At 49.0% G+C, this 19754-nt stretch overlaps 1 long non-coding RNA gene across 1 annotated transcript in view; it reads right to left on the reverse strand.

Moving 5' to 3' along the window:
* The window catches only part of LOC113609586 (uncharacterized), an 80954-nt gene extending 61256 nt beyond the window's left edge, over positions 1 to 19698 (reverse strand). The window contains exons 1-2 of the long non-coding RNA XR_003428711.1: positions 19089 to 19698; positions 17671 to 17791 (exon numbers count right to left, since the gene is read on the reverse strand). This is a non-coding gene — a long non-coding RNA (uncharacterized LOC113609586). The remainder of the gene's footprint in view (positions 1 to 17670; positions 17792 to 19088) is intronic.
* Between the last annotated feature and the right edge of the window lie 56 nt (positions 19699 to 19754).

Raw genomic sequence — 19754 nt, forward strand, 5'->3', positions numbered from 1 at the left:
ATTCGTTTTTTTTTCTTTCAACCCCTTTTTTTTTTTTTTTTTTGTTTTGTTGGGTTTTTTTTGTTTGTTTGTTTGTTTGTTTTTTAACATCTTTATTGGAGTATAATTGCTTTACAATGGTATGTTAGTTTCAGCTTCACAACAAAATGAATCAGTTATATATATACATATATTCCCATATCTCTTCCCGCTTGCGTCTCCCTCCCTCCCACCCTCCCTATCCCACCCCTCCAGGCGGTCACAAAGCACCGAGCTGATCTCCCTGTGCTATGCGGCTGCTTCCCACTAGCTATCTACCTTACGTTTGGTAGTGTATATATGTCCATGCCTCTTTATCGCTTTGTCACCGTTTACACTTCCCCCTCCCCATAGCCTCAAGTCCATTCTCTAGTAAGTCTGTGTCTTTATTCCTGTTTCACCCCTAGGTTTTTCATGACATTTTTTTTTTAAATTCCATATATATGTGTTAGCATACGGTATTTGTCTCTCTCTTTCTGACTTACTTCACTCTGTATGACAGACTCTAGGTCTATCCACCTCATTACAAATAGCTCAATTTCGTCTCTTTTTATGGCTGAGTAATATTCCATTGTATATATGTGCCACATCTTCTTTATCCATTCATCTATCGATGGACACTTAGGTTGTTTCCATCTCTGGGCTATTGTAAATAGAGCTTAATAACAAAAAAACAAACAACCCAATCCAAAAATGGGCAGAAGACCTAAATAGACATTTCTCCAAAGAAGATATACAGAGTGCCAACAAACACATGAAAGAATGCTCAACATCACTAATCATGAGAGAAATGCAAATCAAAACTACAATGAGATATCATCTCACACCAGTCAGAATGGCTATCATCAAAAAAATCTAGAAACAATAAATGCTGGAGAGGGTGTGGAGAAAAGGGAACCCTCTTACACTGTTGGTGGGAATGTAAATTGATACAGCCACTGTGGAGAACAGTATGGAGGTTCCTTAAAAAGCTACAAATAGAACTACCATATGACCCAGCAATCCCACTACTGGGCATATACCCTGAGAAAACCATAATTCAAAAAGAGTCATGTACCAAAATGTTCATTGCAGAATTCGTTTTGAAGGGAGTAACAGTATCACTGGCTGATAGATTGGATATGGGATGGGGGGAGAGGAGAAATAAAGGAAGACTCCTAGGACTTTAGGCTGATAAATTAGGGTTAGAAAGAGGTGAGGAAGACGGGGCAAGAGTGATCTGGGTTGGAGGGGAATCAGTGGTACTTTGTGTAAGTGGAGTTGTTGAATAGATAGATACATGAGTCTGGAAATCAAAAGAGAATCAATGCTGTAGATATAAATTTAGGATTCATCCCAATATAGATGGTATTCTAAGACTTGGGACTGAATATGATCACGTAGCCTCTGTATGTAGAAAGGGGAGGGGAGAGAGACAAAAGCTAAGTGGTGATTTACTCCAATATTCAGAAGTCAGGAGGAAGAGGCTGGGGAAGAGCCGTCAGGGAGGTAGGTGGGAAGCCAGGAGTGCGTGAGGTGTAGCTCAAGAGTAGCTCAAGGACAAGGTCAACTGTATCAAATGCTGCTGAGAGTCTGTGATTCTCTTGAGCAGCTGGAGTGGCTCAAAAGACAACGGGCTGGGCTTCCCTGGTGGCGCAGTGGTTGAGAGTCCGCCTGCCGATGCAGGGGACACGGGTTCATGCCCCAGTCTGGGAAGATCCCACATGCCGCGGAGCGGCTGGGCCTGTGAGCCATGGCCGCTGAGCCTGCGCGTCCGGAGCCTGTGCTCCGCAACGGGAGAGGCCACAACAGTGAGAGGCCCGCGAACCACTAGATACAGAAAAAAAAAAAAAAAAAGACAATGGGCCGGCATAGCACAGGGAGATCAGCTCGGTGCTCTGTGTCCACCTAAAGGGGTGGGATAGGGTAGGAGGGAGAGAGAGGCAAGAGGGAGGAGACATGGGGATATGTGTATACGTAGGGCTGTTTCACTTTGTTATACAGCAGAAACTAACACACCACTGTAAAGCAATTATACTCCAATAAAGATGTTAAAAAAAAAAAAAAAAAAGACAATGGGCTGGGAAGGAACTGGAGACCCAGGTATATACAACTCAAGGGCATCACTCTCAAGAGAAGTGGGAAACTGGGAGGGCTGTAGGCAGAGGTTTTCCTAGACACTGAAGGAGGGGTGGGGAGAGAATGCAGGAGGTGGAGAGGAGATCAATGCAGGAATAAAATCTGCAAGGAAAGGGGGTGGGTTCCAGTGTGCAAGTGAAGTTGGGTGAGGATGGAGAGGGAGAAAAGGTGGGGTGTACGGCTACCGACGCAGGCGCGCTGAGGGCAAGGAGAGAGTTCTCTTCTGCTTGCCTCTGCTCTCTCAGGAAAGTAAGAAGCCACATCACCAGCTGAGCGTAAAGGGCGAGAGAAACTGAGGATGGAGTAGAAAATGCAAAACAGTAATCCTCAGTAGAAAGAGGATGAACAGAGAGACTGAGGAAGTGAGGTGGGATCGTCGGCATTTCTCAGGGTCCACTGAGGGCTTTTGTACATGAAGATTTAAAAAGAGACCCTTGGCACAGCTGTCTTTTTCTGTCCAGGTAGTGTCCAGCGTGGGCGCAGCTGGGGACAGCTGGATTTAATCAGGGTCAGGGTTTTGCTGGAAGGACTCAACAGAGGGAGAGGGACCGGAGAGCTGAAGCTGTGTGCACAGACCAGCTGTAACCGTGGAACTGGAATTTAAGAGGGGCCTGCTCTTCCCAGGGTTGTTACATCAGAAACTGGGCTTGATTCTCACTGGCTTATTTCAAAGACTCACAGAGCAGAGGGACTTGATTTCACTTCTCCTTGGCCATGACTGACGAATCAGTCTTGGCCTTTGCACTGAGTTGAATCTGCCCCCCAAAAAGGTATGTTCAAGAGCTAATTCCTCTTGCTTGAGAATGTGACCTTAGCCGGAAATAGGCTCATGGCAGATGTAACCAAGTTAAGATGAGGTCACACTAGATGAGAGTGGGTCCTAAATCTGGTGTTTTTGTAAGAGAAAAGAGAGAGAGTTTTGGACCCAGAGACACAAGAGGGAAGGAGACCACACGAGGACGGAGGCAGAGAGTGGAGGGATGCTGCCACAAGCCAAGGAGCGTCAGAAGCCTCTGGGAGCTGGAAAATGAAGGAAAAATTCTCCCCTGGAGGCTCTGGAGTATGGCACCGCTGATACACCGATTTCAGACTTCTGGCCTCCAGAACTGTGAGAGAATATATTTGTTCTTTTACGCCACCTGCTTTGTGGTACTTTGTTACTGCAGCCACGAGAAACTAACGCAGACTTCTAATAAGATTACTTACTCCTCAATAAATTTCACAAAGCTTAGGAATTCAAAGGATTTTTCCCCACCTAGGAAAAAAAAATATATTTTTTCTAGTCCTATCTCTGGATATGTTACCTAATGCTTAATACGCTCTGGTTATAGTACTTAATTATTTAATGTGTTAAATTTCAAAACGGTTAAACATGAAGATAAATTAGGCACCATGAAGCATTCCATCACATCCCCTTTTTAAAGGTGAGATTTGAAATTGCCTTATGTGGTTACATGAATATTGTCTCCTTCTCCCCAAACCCTCTCTAGAATATGGGCTTCAATGTGTGGGTAGGACCAGAACCAGGACACACCAGAAACAGGTCTGTCTGGTCCAATTTTATATTCCCAATGTCTGGCACATAGTACATGGTCTTCTACGTATACTGAGAGAGGGAGAAACAATAACAACAATGACAATAATTTACCCTCCAAGAGTAATATCCAGGGAAAATATTTCCCATAACCCACAAAACTTTTAGCCTACACCCTAAATCAATAGCTCTTAACCTAACCAGGCACAATTTTGCTCTCCAGGGATATTTGTTATCATTTTTTATTGGAGTCATTTCTCTTTGTCATGCCTTTCAGGGCAGGTGCTCCTTGCATCCAGCAGGGTAGAGACCAGGGATGCTGGAGACACCGGACAAAATACAGGACCACCCCCGCAGCTAAGCATGCTCCTGCCCCAAGTGTCAATACAGGCAGACCTCAGAGAGATTTTGACCCTGTAAGGCCAACTGGCCCGAGGCAGGGGAACACAATCAGATTCACAGGTTGCCTCAGACCGAAACTCTCCGGACCACCCAGTTCCAGGAACTGACCTGGGGACTTTGAACCCAGCCCAGCCTTCCCGCCTTTCGAGAGGCGGGACTAACGGTCGCCAGGATACCCAAAAAGACCGCCAAATAAGGAATACCCTGCGCCCTCCCAGATTCACCACACCCCTTTCCCTTCTTTCCCTATAAAATCTTGCCCAACCCTCGCCCGGGTGCGACTTCTCTGGCCCCTTTCTCTCGGACCAGTGAACCTTGCCCGGGAGCGCTCCCTAATAAAGCTCACTTGAAGCTTTCCTCTGTTTCGTGGTGCCGTTTGTTAAGATCCGACCTTACAGACCCCTTGTTCTTTTTTTATTTTTAATTTTTATTTATTTATTGTTAACATCTTTATTGGAGTATAATTGCTTCACATTGTTGTGTTAGTTGCTGTTGTATAACAAAGTGAATAAGCTATATGCATACATATATCCCCATATCCCCTCCCTCTTGCATCTCCCTCCCTCCCACCCTCCCTATCCCACCCCTCTAGGTGGTCACAAAGCACCAAGCTGATCTCCCTGTGCTATGTGGCTGCTTCCCACTAGCTATCTATTTTACATTTGGTAGTGTAGACATGTCCATGCCACTCTCTCACTTCGTCCCAGATTACCCTTCCCACTCCCCGTGTCCTCAAGTCCATCCTCTACATCTGTGTCTTTATTCCTGTCCTGCCCCTAGGTTCTTCAGAACCATTTTTTTTTTTTTAGATTCCATATATATGTGTTAGCATACGGTATTTGTTTTTCTCTTCCTGACTTACTTCACTCTGTATGACAGACTCTATTGACCCCTTGTTCTTCATGGCATCTAGAATGATAAATCCTTTCCAGAAGGTTTTCAATTGACTTTGTCCAGATCCATCAGAGGAATCACTTATCTGTGGCAGCTATAGCCTTATGAAGTATATTTCTTGAAGAATCAGACATCAAAGTCAAAATTACTCCTTGCTCCATCAGCTGCAGAATGGATGTTGTGTTAGCAGGCATGAAAACAACATAAATCTCATTGTGCATCTCCAGCAGAGCTCTGGGGTGACCAGGTACATTGTCAATGAGCAGCAATATTCTGAAAGGAATCTTTTTTCTTGAGCAGTGGGTCTCAACAGTGGGCTTAAAATACTCACTCAACCATGCTGTAAACAGATGTGCTGTCATCCAGGCTTCGTTGTTCCATTTCTAGAGCACAGACAGAGTAGATTTAGCATAATTCTTAAAAGCCCCGGGATTTTCAGAATGGTAAATGAGCACCGGCTTCAGCTTACAGTCACCAGCTGCATTAGTCCCTAACAAGAGAGTCAGCCTGTCCTCTGAAGATGTGAAACCAGGCACTGACTTCTCCTCTCTAGCTATGAAATTCCTAGATGGCATCTTCTTCCAGTAGAAGGCTGTTTTCTTTCTATTGAAAATCTGTTGTTTAGCGTAGCCACCTTCATGAATTATCGGAGCTGGACCTTCTGGGTAACTTGCTGCAGCTTCTCCATCAGCACTTGCTGCTTCGCCTTGCACTTTTCTGTTATGGAAATGGCTTCTTTCCCTAAACCTCATGAACCAACCTCTGCTGGCTTCAAAATTTTCTTCTGCAGCTTCCTCATCTCTCTCAGCCTTCACAGAACGGAAGAGAGTTAGGGCCTTGGCTGTGGATTCGATTTTGGTTTGAGGGAATATTGTGGCTCGTTTCGTCTTCCATCCAGACCACTACAACTTCCTCCATATCAGCAGTAAGTCTGTTTCATCCTATTATCATGTGTTCACTGAAGTCGCACTTTTAATTTCCTTCGAGAACTTTTCCTTTGAATTCACAACTTGGCCAACTGTTAGTCACAAGAGGCCTAGCTTTTGGCCTATCTCAGCTTGTGACAGGCCTTCCTCACTAAGCTTCATCATATCTAGTTTTTGATTTAAAGTGAGAATCACGCAACGATTCCTTTCACTTGAACAGTTGGAAGTCATCGTAGGATTATTAACTGGCCTGATTTCAATGTTGTTGTGTCTCAGGGAATAGAGAGGCTGGACAGAGGGAGAGATGAGGGGCACAGCCAGTCGGTGGAGCAGTCAGAATGCACAACATTTATCGATTAAGTTCCTCATCTTATGTGGGCAGGGTTTGTGATGCCCCAAAACAATTAACAGTAGCAACATCAAAGATCACTGATCACCAATCACCATAACAAATACAATAGAAATGAAAAAGTTTGAAAGGTGGCTAGAATAACCAACATGCGACCCAGAGACATGAGGTGAAAAGGTGCTACTGGAAAAGTGGAGCCGATACACGTGCTCGGTACAGGGTGGCCTCAAACCTTCGATTTGCAAAAGACGCAATACCCGTGAAGTGCAATACGGCAAGGCACAGTAACACGAGGCGCCCTGCAGTGCCTGGGCTGAGAAACCGTGCCTAGAAACACAAGGTATTCGAACTGGAAGGAACTTTACATATCACAGTACAACACCCTCATTTTACTAAGAGATAAACTGAGGGCCAGAAAAGGAAGTAACTTGCCCAAAGATGGAATGAGGGAGTAACAGAGCTGAGACGAATACTCAAATTTCCCTTGCCCAGGCTAGAGTTCGGGCCGCTGAGCCATGAGACCCCATCGCTGGAAACGAGGATGGATTCAGTAAGCTGACAAAGGGAGAAAAAGAGGGCCTCTTTCCCCACCCTCAGCAACAAACACGATTATCATTATCAAAGCCGGAGACTGACAGCAGGCAGCGGTGGCTGACTGAGAACTGCCTCTAACCCTGGCGCTTGGTACAATGCCTGTACCCAGCACTGAATGCCAAATCACAGCAATTAGCCGTGTAGTGCCCACCAGCCAACTTCACGCTGGGCTAGTGGTCCAGATTGCTGAAGAGCCACGCCCTCTGCATCTCAATGCCTTGGCAACCACAGCAATGTTCTCTGCTCTCCTTGGAGCAGGAATCATAGGGCTCCGGCTGTGGGGTGTCTCCTAGCTGCTACAGCCTGGCATGTGAGTCCCGGAACAAAGAAAGAGGGAGGGCAGTTTTCCCTACACTCTTCCTGCTGCTTGGCATACCACACCCTGCCACCTTCCCTCACCCCCGGAGAGGTGCTCCCTTTGGCTGGAGGGAGGGAGGGAGGAGGGAAATAAACTGATCACTGCCTGAAGCATTTATTAAAAGCTGGAGTCAAGATCTTGTCTACAGGTCCCCAGCAAAAACTGGGTATCCTGCATACTGATGGGTAACAGAACTACTACCCACACCTGGGAGTTTAAGAATTTTGTGGATTTTTCCATCAGAAACCAATTGAAGTGAATCGGTTGTGCTAAAAACTTCTGTCATTCCCAGGTCCTCACGGTGACAGGTAACCCATTTTGCATCTAGATTTGGAATTCCCAAGTCAACGCAGGCAATGTGCTGGTGGCTGAAATGAAAGCAACAAATTTGTTCAAGACTCTGCCATTTGCAAAGCATTTCCACATCTTGAACCTCACGGAAACTTCACAACCATCCAGAAGGGGATGCAGAGCAGGGATTTTTAGCTGCATTTAACAGATGAGGCCGAGGGCACAGTGATTTGTCCAAAATCACATACCGGGTCAGTGGGAGAGCTGAAGTTCAAATTCAGGCCTTGTAATTCTCCACACTCATACTGGTGGAAATGTTGCTGGCCTGACCAAGGTCCAGTCCACTGGGTCAACCCTTGCCCACTGTGATGGCCCCCAAACTCTTTAATAAAAGCCTAGGGCTCCAAACAAGAGTTTGAAGGCCACTTGCCTCCAGATCACTTTCTCCACCCTTCTCTGTGCCCTTAGAGGCTGACAGGTACCCGCCTCCATCTTCTGATTGGGCCTGGCCAAGACCAGAGGGAGTGAGGAGAGGACGAGTTCATCAGGCTGCCTGGTCCCTCAACTGCAGGTCATTGGTTCTCTCCAGACAGCTCTCCGTCTCCATTCTCCCTCGGATTCCGGTAATGCTTCCTCCCTCATCCCAGATGATCAAAATCTACAGTATGTCAAATCAAAAGCTAAGGAGGAAAAGGAAACAGGATAGAGAATGGAGAGGTCTAGGAGTAGGGATGGGGTGACTGTACTTTTGAATAGAGTGACCAGGAAAGACTTCACCATGAAGGTCACTGACCTTTGAGCAAAGACCTAAAAACAAGTAAATGATCAAGCTGTGCAGATAGCTTGGGGAAGAAGAATGTTCCAGACGCCTGGTGTGTTGGAGCCACGGCAGGGGCAGCTGGAGCAGATGAGCAAGGGGTGGCCCAGGGCACTAGTGGATGTACTGGATTTAGGAGAATGCAGGTGGGGCAGGAGCCAAAGAGAAGGGGGCGAGGGTGACAATGGTTCAGCACGGCAAGTTCCTGACTTGCAGAGAAGGAACACAAGGGACAGACGCTATGGACAAAGGATCTGCGGCTCAGCCCTATGCTCCGCAAGGAGTGATACTGAGTGAGCGGAGTGCACTCAGCCCCGGACATGGCTTTCCCAGAGCTGCCCCCACTGCTCTTGAACCCTCACCATTTTACTTTGCTGCCCTTCGTTTACCATTATCTATCATTCCATATGTATTTGTTTATTATGTACTGCCTCTCCCTCACACTAATATTTAAAATGCATGGAGACAGAGATCTTACCTGTCATGGCCAAAGCCATATCCCCAAGAGCCAGTAGAAGGCTTGGATCATAGCAGGTGCTCAATAAATGTTTGTTTCAAGATGAGTAAATGAGTGGACCGATGAATGCACAAACTGCTACTACTGCTGACAGCTAATGTTTTTTTTCTTTTCCCCCGAAAGGTTTTTCATTTCAGTCCCTATGAAATTAAAAGCAAGAGCTACCGCTCTACCCCTAAGAAAGCATAGCTTTTAAGCATTCAGGGTCCATGAGTCAACAAAGCGTTTGGCATACGGTAGATGCTTAATAAATATTCAGTAACTTGACCAGGCATGTAAGCTGAAGTGATGAGAAAGCATTAACCTGGGAGCCCCATTCTACCCCAAACCCACCCTACAATTTCTAAATGCCACAACAGACTCTCTGGAAATATGTCTTTATGTTTTTGTTGCCTTCTCTGCCCATCCTTCCCATCCAAGACTCTGCCCCAATAAGTCAGAAGGATCCGCACTGTGTGAAAGAGAATTAAAACTGTTTCAGAGGAAATAAAAGGAGAAATTGATAAGGTTCCTTTTTTTTTCTTAGTTCAAAAGGAAGCTCTTGAAACTAAATGGGAGGCCCCAGGGGAATGAACATTAAGTGTGCTCCATAATAAGGGTCTGGAAAGAGAGCAGAGAAATTGCCGGAGCCCTCCATTCCAGGGGTGGCTGGAGGGGACTTGACTAGACTGGGAGACTGAGGGACCAGACTTGGGAGGACCAAGATTAGGATGTGAGTCAGTATCAAGAGAGCCATGAAAGCCAAGCCCACCCCTGCAGACCACCAGCCACCAGTTAAATAACCCCCGGGGCTGTTCAGAGTCACACAAGGGCCTTCCTCTGGCAGCTGCCCAGAAGCCCCCAGGGATCCCCCAGCAGGATGATGCCCACCTAAAACCAGGACTCTGTCGAGCACTAACAGGTGGGCCGACCCTCTTGTCAACAGCCCAAGATACTTCTAAGTTCCACCCCCATCCCACCCCCCTGATGTCCAGAGGGCTGCTAGTAGTACAAGGAGGCAAAAGTCCCAGCACCTGGACCCATCTGAGACTGGCCAGCCAGTGGCCAAGCGCAGGGCAGTTACATGAGACCTTTACTTTGGTGAGCCTCTGTTTCCTCTTCTGTAACACAGAGAGGGCAATACTTGACCATCACAGGCAAACACCTGGCAGAGCAAGAAAGGTGGGGCTTTGTCCCCCTTGAAGTGCTCTCAGCAGCATTTGTGTGGGAGAAGCTCAGGGGAGGTGATGGGGGGGAAGATGACAGCCAGCCTGGCACAAAGCAGAGGCGGCTCCCCAGGAGCTGGCCTCCAAACAGCTGTGACAATTAGCCAGGCCATCTATTCCCGAAGTTCCCTTGTTGAGGAAGAGATGATGGGATCGAGGCAACACGCGTTCATTCACTCAGCCATCCAGTCATTCATTCTACAAATATTTATTAAGCCTTTTCTATGTATCACTGTACACTGTGCAAGCCCCTGGAAATAAAGCTGTGAACAAGAGGGCGTAGACAAGGACTTCAAGATTTTTAAAGATAAGTTTTGAACTATACTTACTGTTGTCAAAAGTGCCCCAAGGAAAAAAATACAGAGATCACTTTTGTCAAGAACTGTGAAGGTTCTGAGATTGGCCCTACTTGCAAGCTAGAGGATCAACATTTTCTCATATGAGTTCCCCAAGCCCCAGCTCCCACTGGGTAGTGCAAAGACATACGGTGAGTTGCATTACAGGAGAAGAACCCTGAGCTTAGGAAACCCACATCTTTCGTCCATGTGTGTCTGTGTGTGTTTAAAACATGCAACATATGGACTTCCCTGGTGGCGCAGTGGTTAGGCATCCTCCTGCCAATGCAGGGGACACGGGGTCGAGCCCTGGTCTGCGAAGATCCCACATGCCGCGGAGCAACTAAGCCCGTGCGCCACAACTACTGAGCCTGCGCGCCACAACTACTGAAGCCCACGCGCCATAACTACTGAAGCCTGCGCGCCTAGAGCCCGTGCTCCGCAAGGAGAAGCCACCGCAATGAGAAGCCCGCGCACCGCAAAGAAGAGTAGCCCCCGCTCACCACAACTAGAGAAAAGCCTGCACGCAACAATGAAGACCCAACACAGCCAAAAATAAATTAAAAACGCGCAACATAAAATTTACCATCTTAACCATTTCCTAGTGTACATTTAGTGGTGTTAATATTCTCATTGCTATGCAACCGATATCCAGAACTTCTCCATCTCCCAAAACTCTATACCCTTTAAACACCTCCCCACTCACTCGCCACCCAACCCCCCTGGCAACAAACATTCTTCTTTCTGTCTCTATGGATTTGACCACTCCAGGTACCTCATATAAGTGGAATCACATAGTATTTGGGTTTTTGTGTGTGTGACTGGCATATTTCACTTGGCATAATGCCCTCAAGCTTCATCTATGGCATAGCCCTTGTCAGAATTTCCTTTCTTTAAAAAGGAATTTAAAAGTTGGAATAAGATTTGGAAACCTAAATCTTTTCTAATGGACAGTAAACATGCTTGTCCTTTGCTCCGGAAAGAAACACTATCTCTATCTTCCAAAACTTCTCCCAACACAAACATCCTCTAAAATGTGGTCTAAAGGAAAACAGTTTGTGAATCTGCTTACAAGACATGCAGAAACACAAGACACCCAGGAGGATTATCTCCAAACAACCAGCAATCCAAAAAAGACTCACCCCTCAACCTACTCATCAGAGCTGGCTGTGGATGAGCTACTAAGCAGAGTGCCTCAAATAATAATACACTGGGCCTTCACACAGTTCACAACCGGGTCACACCTCCAGACAGAAGACCCTAGCACAGGGAGGTAGTCTATCATTGTAAATGAGGATGTGGGATTTTTCACCCAGCAAGTTCACTGCTAGGAATCTACTAAAAATGGGTGCACATGTCCACAGAAAGATGTGTACAAGAACATTCATAGCTTTATCCACAGAAGTCCCTAACTGGGAACACCCAAATGTCCATCAACAGGGGAACAGAGCAACAAAACGTGGTGCACCCATGCAACAGAACACTACTCAGGAATGAAAAAGAACGAACTAGTGATATTTGCAGCAACACGCCAAGTTCAAAGCTGAGCACTGAACTTTATGCTGAGCCAAAGAAGGCAGACATAAAAGAATACACTCCGTATGGCCCCATTCACACGGAATTCCGGAAGACATAAAGCTAATCTACAGTGGAGGAAATGGGAACAGTGGTGGCCTCTGGGATGGCAGGTCTGGGGGAGGGGGGCCTGATAGGAAAGGGGAGGGAACTACGTGGGGTAATGGAAACTCTGTTCCTTGATAGGTGTGTGAGTTATGCAGGTGCATGCATTTGTCAAGACTGATCAAACCACACACTTAGGATCTGCAGCATTTCACCCTATGTAAATTACACCATCATTATTTAAGTAGCTTTTAAAGAACACGGGCTTTGGAGTCAGGCAGACCAAGCCCTTGACTTTTCAACCACGTGAACCAGTGGCTTCTCCTTTGTGGGGAGGCCAGTTTGAGAAGAATCCTGGTGAATCCCGGCTTCTCCTTGTCTCTGCACCCCCCAGCACCTTACACAGGGCGTGGCACAGACCTGGAGCTGAGCAAATAGTGTCAAATGAACCAATAAAAGTGAGGCTAGATATATGCCCTTGAAGCATTTTTAGGAGTGGACTCTGTTTCCACAAATAAAATCTTAACCTAAAGCAAATGAAAGTGATTCTGCTTTAAAGACGTTTAAATCTTCATCACTTCCGGAAAACGGTTTCCTTTGTTTAAGGATCAGTTGAAGTCCCTGAAATCCACCTGCACAGGTTTATTCCTTCGTTCTAAATATAGTTATGGAGCACCCCTGGTGTGCCAGGTGCTTGAGAGAGAGTGGAAAATAAAACAGACAACAGACATGGTCCCTGCCCCCAGGGAGCTTGCATTCTGGTGGGAGAGACAATAAAAATGTCAATGAAACTCTGATAGGAGATCAACTGGGATAGGATCAGAGCTCTTGAGGACAAGAAAATAGAGGCTGTGAAAGAATGTGGTGTGGGAGAGGGGTTGCTCTAGAGGAAGACCTCAGAGGCAGTCTCTCTGAGGAAGAAACATCTGAGCTCAAACCGAAGGAATAGGAGTGCCCCATGAAGGGCCGGCAGCAGAGCTTTCCAGACGGTTGGTGCATAGGGAAGGGACCTCCTGAGGTTTGGCCTGAGATTCTGAAGAGGCCGGCTCGTGTAATGTAACAGAGCTGGAGCCTGTCAGTCTTGCTCTGCCACTCAACTTGCTGTGCAATCTCCGCAAATCTCTTGCCCTCTCTGGGCTTTGTTTCATTATCAGAACACTGAGAGAAGGTCTGAAAACGGTCTCTCGGAGCCTTTGCAACTATGACAACCCAGGAGTATCTGACTGGACACTTGCAAAGCCCATGCTGTGCTCTCCCAAGCTTTTGAGTCCGAAAGGATAAAAGACCGAGGGACAGAGTCCACCAAGGCAGTGTCCTCTGGGGCAAAGGGGATACGCACTGAGGCTCTAAGGCTCTGACAGCTTTGCTGCTGCAAAATGAAGACGTTCTCCTGTCTCCCATCCTTGTCTACAGGAACAAAACAAGGTGGCAAAAACCCAGACAGAGTACTCCGCCTAGCTGTCGGCCGCCCTCCGACTGGCTGCAACCTTGGAAATAAATGGTCCCATCAGCTCCGAGGAGGGTGAGCTCAGGATTTCAGATGAAAATGAAGTAAGAGGGAACGCAGCCCAGAAGCAATGCAAAGTAACGACAAGGGCACTAAAATCTTCCACTGCAGAAAGATGGATGCAGAGAGCGGTGCAACGGGGCACTGACCTCAGATGTGGGGACACTGGAGGAATGAGCTCACGCCCCAGGGCCGGCTGGCGGGGCCTGCGTTTCTGGGATCCAGGGGCTGTCTGAGGGGACCTGGGCTGGGCTGACAGGGCCCCTGCCCCACCCCCACCCCATCCTCCTCTCGGTAAAGCCTTATCCTCCTGCATTTCTCCAGATCAAAGAGCCTCCAGGAACTGACCTGCAGGGCTGGCTAACTCCAACCCTGTGCCAGGGAAAGGAGCCTCAAAGCTGACAGCCTCCCAGCAGAAGGCCTGCAGGTTCCAATCCCAGGAAAGGAGGCAACATAGAGAAGACAGTGATTTTTAAAACCCATCATCTACCGGCGCCTCCAGTCCTGCTAAGCTCGAGGTTCCAGGGTCATCTGTGGACACTGTTTTCTGGCCGTGTCATCCTGAGCAAGTTACTTACCCGTTCCCTTGCCTCTAAAGTGGGGGAAACAATAGTACTGACCACACAGGGTTATTATGAGAATTCAATGTAAAAATCTGAGTACAGTTTCTGGCACATAGTAAGTGCCCTCAATAAGTTAGTTTACTTTAATTTTTACATTGTTTTGTAGTCACGTTAACTATGTCTCTATATGTACAGGTAAAGCAACACAGTACCAGTCAAGTTTAACGCCCATCTTAGCTCACTGATACTAAGAATCTACAGCCTGCATTCATAGCAAACAACCTCCTGACTCTCCCCTCCCCCATCAACCCAACGCTCTTTAGCAATGACACCCAGCCTCCCTCTGAGCCTTCCTAAGCCTCTGCCAGTGCACAGCGCTCTGATGAACTGTCCCTCCTCTGAGAGGAAAAGACATTTGAAAGCAAGGGTTAAAATCTCAAATGCCTACAGGGGCCAGGAAGGTAAAACAGATGAGTAAAGGGAGCCCAGCGTTAGACATCAAGGAGTAGTGAGGACTGTGGCAAACTAGAGAACCCAGGTCCCATCTGAAGGAAAAAGCTGCTACCAGCTCTAGCCAATTTTTGCCAGGGAGGAAGGCAGGTCCAGAGTTGGCGCATCTTTTAGTTTTCCAGGGAAGCCAGCAATCCAGATTTTTATGTGAGATCTCCTGATGTTCAAATACTGGCACGTAATTCATTATTTTTAAAATATGGAAGTCCTAGCAAGATTCATCTGTTTGTACCCACTGACTTGAGGGGCAGAGCCCTCCCAACTGTTACTGTCTGTTGGGCAATTGCCCTCTCCCTGCAAGAATCAGAATCCTGGCTAGGCTGAAGTCACAAGGAACTCGAGACAGATCTTAATAAAGCTCCAGGCAGAGCGCCTATTAGTTGATAAAGGCTTTGGAAAAGAGTGAAGGAAAGAGCCCCCTGAGGGCTGGAGCTGTGGAGGAAAGCTAAAAGAAGGAGGTGGGCTTTGAAATGGGTTTTGGGTGCTGTCGGACCAGGAAAAACTGAAGAACAAAGCACAGTCCAGAGGAGGGATGGAGGGAGATGGGGAATGAGGAGGAACTGAAAGCTCTAACTCAGAGCTTTGCCTGTTCAAGTGTGGATGCAAAATGTCACACAGCATCTCTATCCAGAGGATTCTACTAGGAAGGTGACTGTACACTGCTCTGGGATGGTGGCACCTGGAGATAGCACCAAGGATGCAGGCTCCTCCCAGGAGAAAGGACAGTGCCCAGTTCCCTGGATGTGGCCTTAGCTGGAAGTCCTCTACCCCGTGCAGACCTCGCTCAACACACGATCTGCTTACGTGCATCCTCCTTCACTACAACTAAGCTCTTCTAAAGCCAGAAATGTGACTTCTACGTGCTGGGCGTATAGAAGGTCCGCAATGAATGAGTGTCACATGATCCACTGAATGAAACCAAAGAACAAGAAGCAAGACATCAAAGAATAGGGTGCATGCCCACACTTCCAGAACTGAACATTTCCCTCAGGGAAAATGAGCAAAGGCCTCAGCGCTCACTGCACGCAGCAGCCATGAAGACCTGGTGTTTGTACAGAGAAATACCCTGCGTGGGGTGTCGGGAAAAGGACAGTGTCATCCCATAAAGACCAGAGTCAGCGAGGCTTACAACATCCCAAAGCCCCCAGGAGATAGATGCACAACCTATCAAAGCTCCAGTAGGTGTCTCGGATCATTCTAGAATTAATGTATTATAAAAATTTAAAATAAGCTAACTTATTATTTGAAGCCCTTCCCTGGATAGATGGTGCAGCTGAGAGGCTCAGGGCACCTAGGGGACTTGTGTCCAGTCACACAGCAAGTCTAGGGGCACAGGCTGGACCAGAGCTCAGCTCTCCTGACTCCCATTCCAGGACACTCTAGACTAGGAGCAGAGCTGGGACTAGGGTGAGGCAGGTGAGGCACACTCGCCCGAGAAGCAAAATGTAAGGAGGCTAAAATGCTCTGTAATCAAGGTAAGTAGCATTTTGATGCAATATTTATTTTTTGGGATGCAATATTTTTTAAAAAACAAAACCAGTGCAAAACAAATCCATGATAAGCAACACAGCAACTTTTAAAACAAAGACTTAAAGTTGTACCCTCATGTGCCTCAACCTCCTCCACTGCACCCTGATCCCAGCCTAGACTAGGAGCCCTGAAGTGACAACTGACTAAGACGCGGAGGAAATGGTTGTGTGGAAACCTATAGGAAGATCACGACAGGATCTTAGCTCCCCGACAAGGGACTGAACCTGGGCCCTCAGCAGTGAGAGCGCGGAGTCCTAACCATTGGACTGCCAGGGAACTCCCTCAACCTCTGCACTTTAGAATCACTCCGGAAACTTCAAAAATTCCCTTCCAGGGAATTCCCAGGATGTGGCTTGCTTGGGGTGTCTGAGGCACAGAAAAGCGGCAGAGTGCTGGGAGAGGTGGCAGGTGAATGCCACCCCGACCTCCATCCCCACCCCAACTTGCAGGGCAGCATTTTTCCTGCAACAAGCTGTGTGCCGGGGACACCCAGCTCGACCCCCTGCCAGGAGAGCTCAGGGAGAAAATTCCACCCGCCACCCCCCTTCCTAGACACCCGCCTCCTAACTCTAACCAATTGTCTCGTAAATCTTAGCCTTTTCACCTCCAGAGGCAGGATGGATTAAAAAGTTTGGACAGCTCTGGGTAACCCTTTCTGCCATGGAGAAACAACCCAGAACTTTATGACTTACTGACAGTGGGTTATGAATGGGAAGGAAAGCATACCCTTAAACCGCAGACTGTAACTCCCTTTTAAGGTATTTCCTTGGGGCCAGAGACGCCACATCTTCCTCCTGCCCCTGGTTCTAATAGCACCTTGTTTTTTAGTGATAAGCTTGGGCTTTTAGGTCAGCCAGGCCTGGATTCAGATCCAGTTTTGCCATTTACTGGGTGGCCCTAGACAATTTATTGAGACGAGACAATAGCAACTCATGCTTCCAGGGATCTGGGGGTAACTTAAAGGACATGATGAGGGCTGAGGGGCAAACCATGGGCAAAGGGGGCAGGGCACAACCCAACACCAGCACACTGCTCTCATGGGGGATGTCAGCCAGACCTCGCAGTGTTTCAAAAGAAAAACAAATTATGTGAAATCTCCTGATTTTTACAGGCTGGCCAACTAATTCAAAATTAAAAAAAAAAAAAAGTCAACCCAGAAGGGCCAAATAAAGCAGCTCTGCGAGCCAGAGCCCACCGACTGGCCCAGTTTGTGCCTCTGACATCCACAAATCACCCAGCAACCTCCCTGGCACCTAGTAGGTGCTCAGCAAACACAGGTCATTTCCATCTTTTCAGGAAACTCTCCAGGCATCATCAACATCCATTTCCACACAACAGCTTGGGAAGGAATGCTTCTCAGGAGGAAAATGAAGATACAAAAAGAAGAGCTGAAAATCTGGAAGGCTCCAAAGGGAGGGAGGAACTGCCAAGGGAATTCCTTAAAAGGATTTAAAAGAATTTTATTGGCCATAGTTTAGCACAAGTCAGGGATAAGATCAGGCAGTAATTTAACTCCTGGGCCCAGCAAGCGAGTCTGTGCCTGTGGGGTGGATGGGGGGTGGGAGGGAGGAATGGTTCTTACCATGGTCTCCACCAGTGTCTCGGGTCCTCTGTCCACAGGTCACCCCAACATCTGCCTCCGACTCACAGCGTTCTGATGGGGACAGCGCCTCCACGGAGGGGCGCATAAGGCCCAGCTGATCCTACACAACAGAAAGCAAGGCTTGAGTCTCCCCACCCTCCCACCCCAGTGGATCTGGTAGCTCACATGAACTTTGAAGTCAGACCCAGCTGGGTTGAGTTTCAAGTCTTCAACATCAGAGGTTCTCAAAGCGTGAGACCAGCAGCGACCCCATCAGCAGCGGCAGCAGCAGGGAACTTGTTTGAAAGGCCCCACCCCAAACCCACTGAAACAAAACCGCTTGTTAAAACCACCTGAGTTTTAACAAGCCCTCCAGTGGATTCTGATGCACGCTAAGGTTGAGAACTCCCGCTCTCCATCTCTATCCTGTGGTCTTCAGCAAGGCCTATGTCTCACTGAGAGGATCAACTCTATCCTATGGGACTGTCCTAAGCATCCCTCCAACAACTATTTCAGAAGCCTGGTCTGTCTGTGCCAGACAGTGTGGAAGATGCCAGGAGGAGAGCACCCAATCCTGGCCCTGGTGGAGCTTGATGGCTAGTGGGGAGACAGATAATATGCAAGGAAAAAAGATATAAACGCCGATTTTCAGAAGGGAGAGGAAGGCAGGGGCCTGATCCACCACATAGAGCTGTGTTTCTCAAAGTGCACTCCAGGGACCACCTGAGCACCAAAGCCCACACAGCCAGGCAGACCTCCTTTCCTACACGCCCCCCAATACTCCTCTCTAGTGTCCCTGCTGCTCCTCAAACACACCTCTCTCTCCTGGGCTTCGGGGCCATTGTCTTTGCGGTTCCACCTACCTGGAAAGCTCTCTTCCCAGATCTTCCAAAGATGGGCTGCTTCTCCTTGCTCAGGGCTCAGTGTAAATGTCGCCTCCCCCTAGGTCTCGCTAAAGCGGTCTCTCCCCTCACTCTGTAGCCCCACCGCCTGCTCGGGCTTCCTCCCTGCCCTTCTCACAGCCTCCCATCTTGCGCCTCAGCGGCTTTGCTGGTTCAGCCTGTCTCCCAACAGAAAGTGAGTTCTTGGGGGCAGCTCCTTGTGGCGGTGGCCTCTGCGGCACGGGTGAGCCGTGACACCCTAACCCTACTCCTCTTCACGCAGTCCCAGAAAGAGCAGCGCTCTCAGCTCCGGAGCCTGCTCCCCACGCCTGAGGAGGAGGCCACAGGCCGGGCTCAGGGCAGGGTTTCTTCACGGCCTTGCTGGGTGCTCTGATGGTGAGAAAGGGCGGTAGAGACTGGAAGGAAAAGAGGAAAACGGGGTGCGAGGCCAGCGACCCTAAAAGGCCGGCTCTGCGGTGGCGCCCTCTCTCGGGCAGAGCCCTCCAAACCAACCCCCAGCAAAGGCGCGACTCCTACCAGTTCCGAGGTGAGGCGTCGCTCTCAGCCGGCTCGGGACCCCAGGACCCGGTCCGAGTGCCCCGCGTCGGCTGGAGGTGCTGGCAGCTGGGCCACGCGGACTCCGGGCTGGTGGCGCACAGGGACTTGGAGGGAAAGGCACCTGGCGCGGCACGTGCTGTCCCTAAGAAGTTGACGCCGCAAGGCGCGTGCAGTCCCTGGCCCGCAGTGGCACGAGGGGCCCAAGGGCAACGGCGCACTCGGACCTCCAGGGAGAAGCACAAGACCGGGCGCGTGGTGCGTGCGGCCCCGCGGCAGCGGAGCGTGGAGCCTTTACGTGGCACGTTGGCGCCTGGGGCAGTGACGCGAGGGGTCCAGGGCCAGCGGGGACTCGAACCTCGGGGGGAAGCACCTGACCCCAGGAGGCTGGCGCGCTGCGGGGCGAGTGCATCCCGAGGGCAGCGGAGCGCGGGGACCACGAGGGCAGGCGGGCGGAGAGGCGCGGGCGGGAGGGCGGGGAAAGGGGAGAGGGCGGCGGCTGGGCGCTCGGCGCGTGCTGTCCGGGCCGGGACTCGGGAAGGCGCCCAGCGGAGCGCTGCACATCCGAGGGCCCGGGCCCAGCCCTGGGCCGCCCGGACGCCTGCGGTCGGCGCCGCGTGGCCTCCGCGCTCCCCGCCGCCGCCCGCG

The sequence above is a fragment of the Aethalodelphis obliquidens genome, unplaced genomic scaffold, assembly GCF_003676395.1.
Source record: "Aethalodelphis obliquidens isolate GAN/ISIS:26980383/991018 unplaced genomic scaffold, ASM367639v1 scaffold57, whole genome shotgun sequence".
NCBI lineage: Eukaryota > Metazoa > Chordata > Mammalia > Artiodactyla > Delphinidae > Aethalodelphis > Aethalodelphis obliquidens.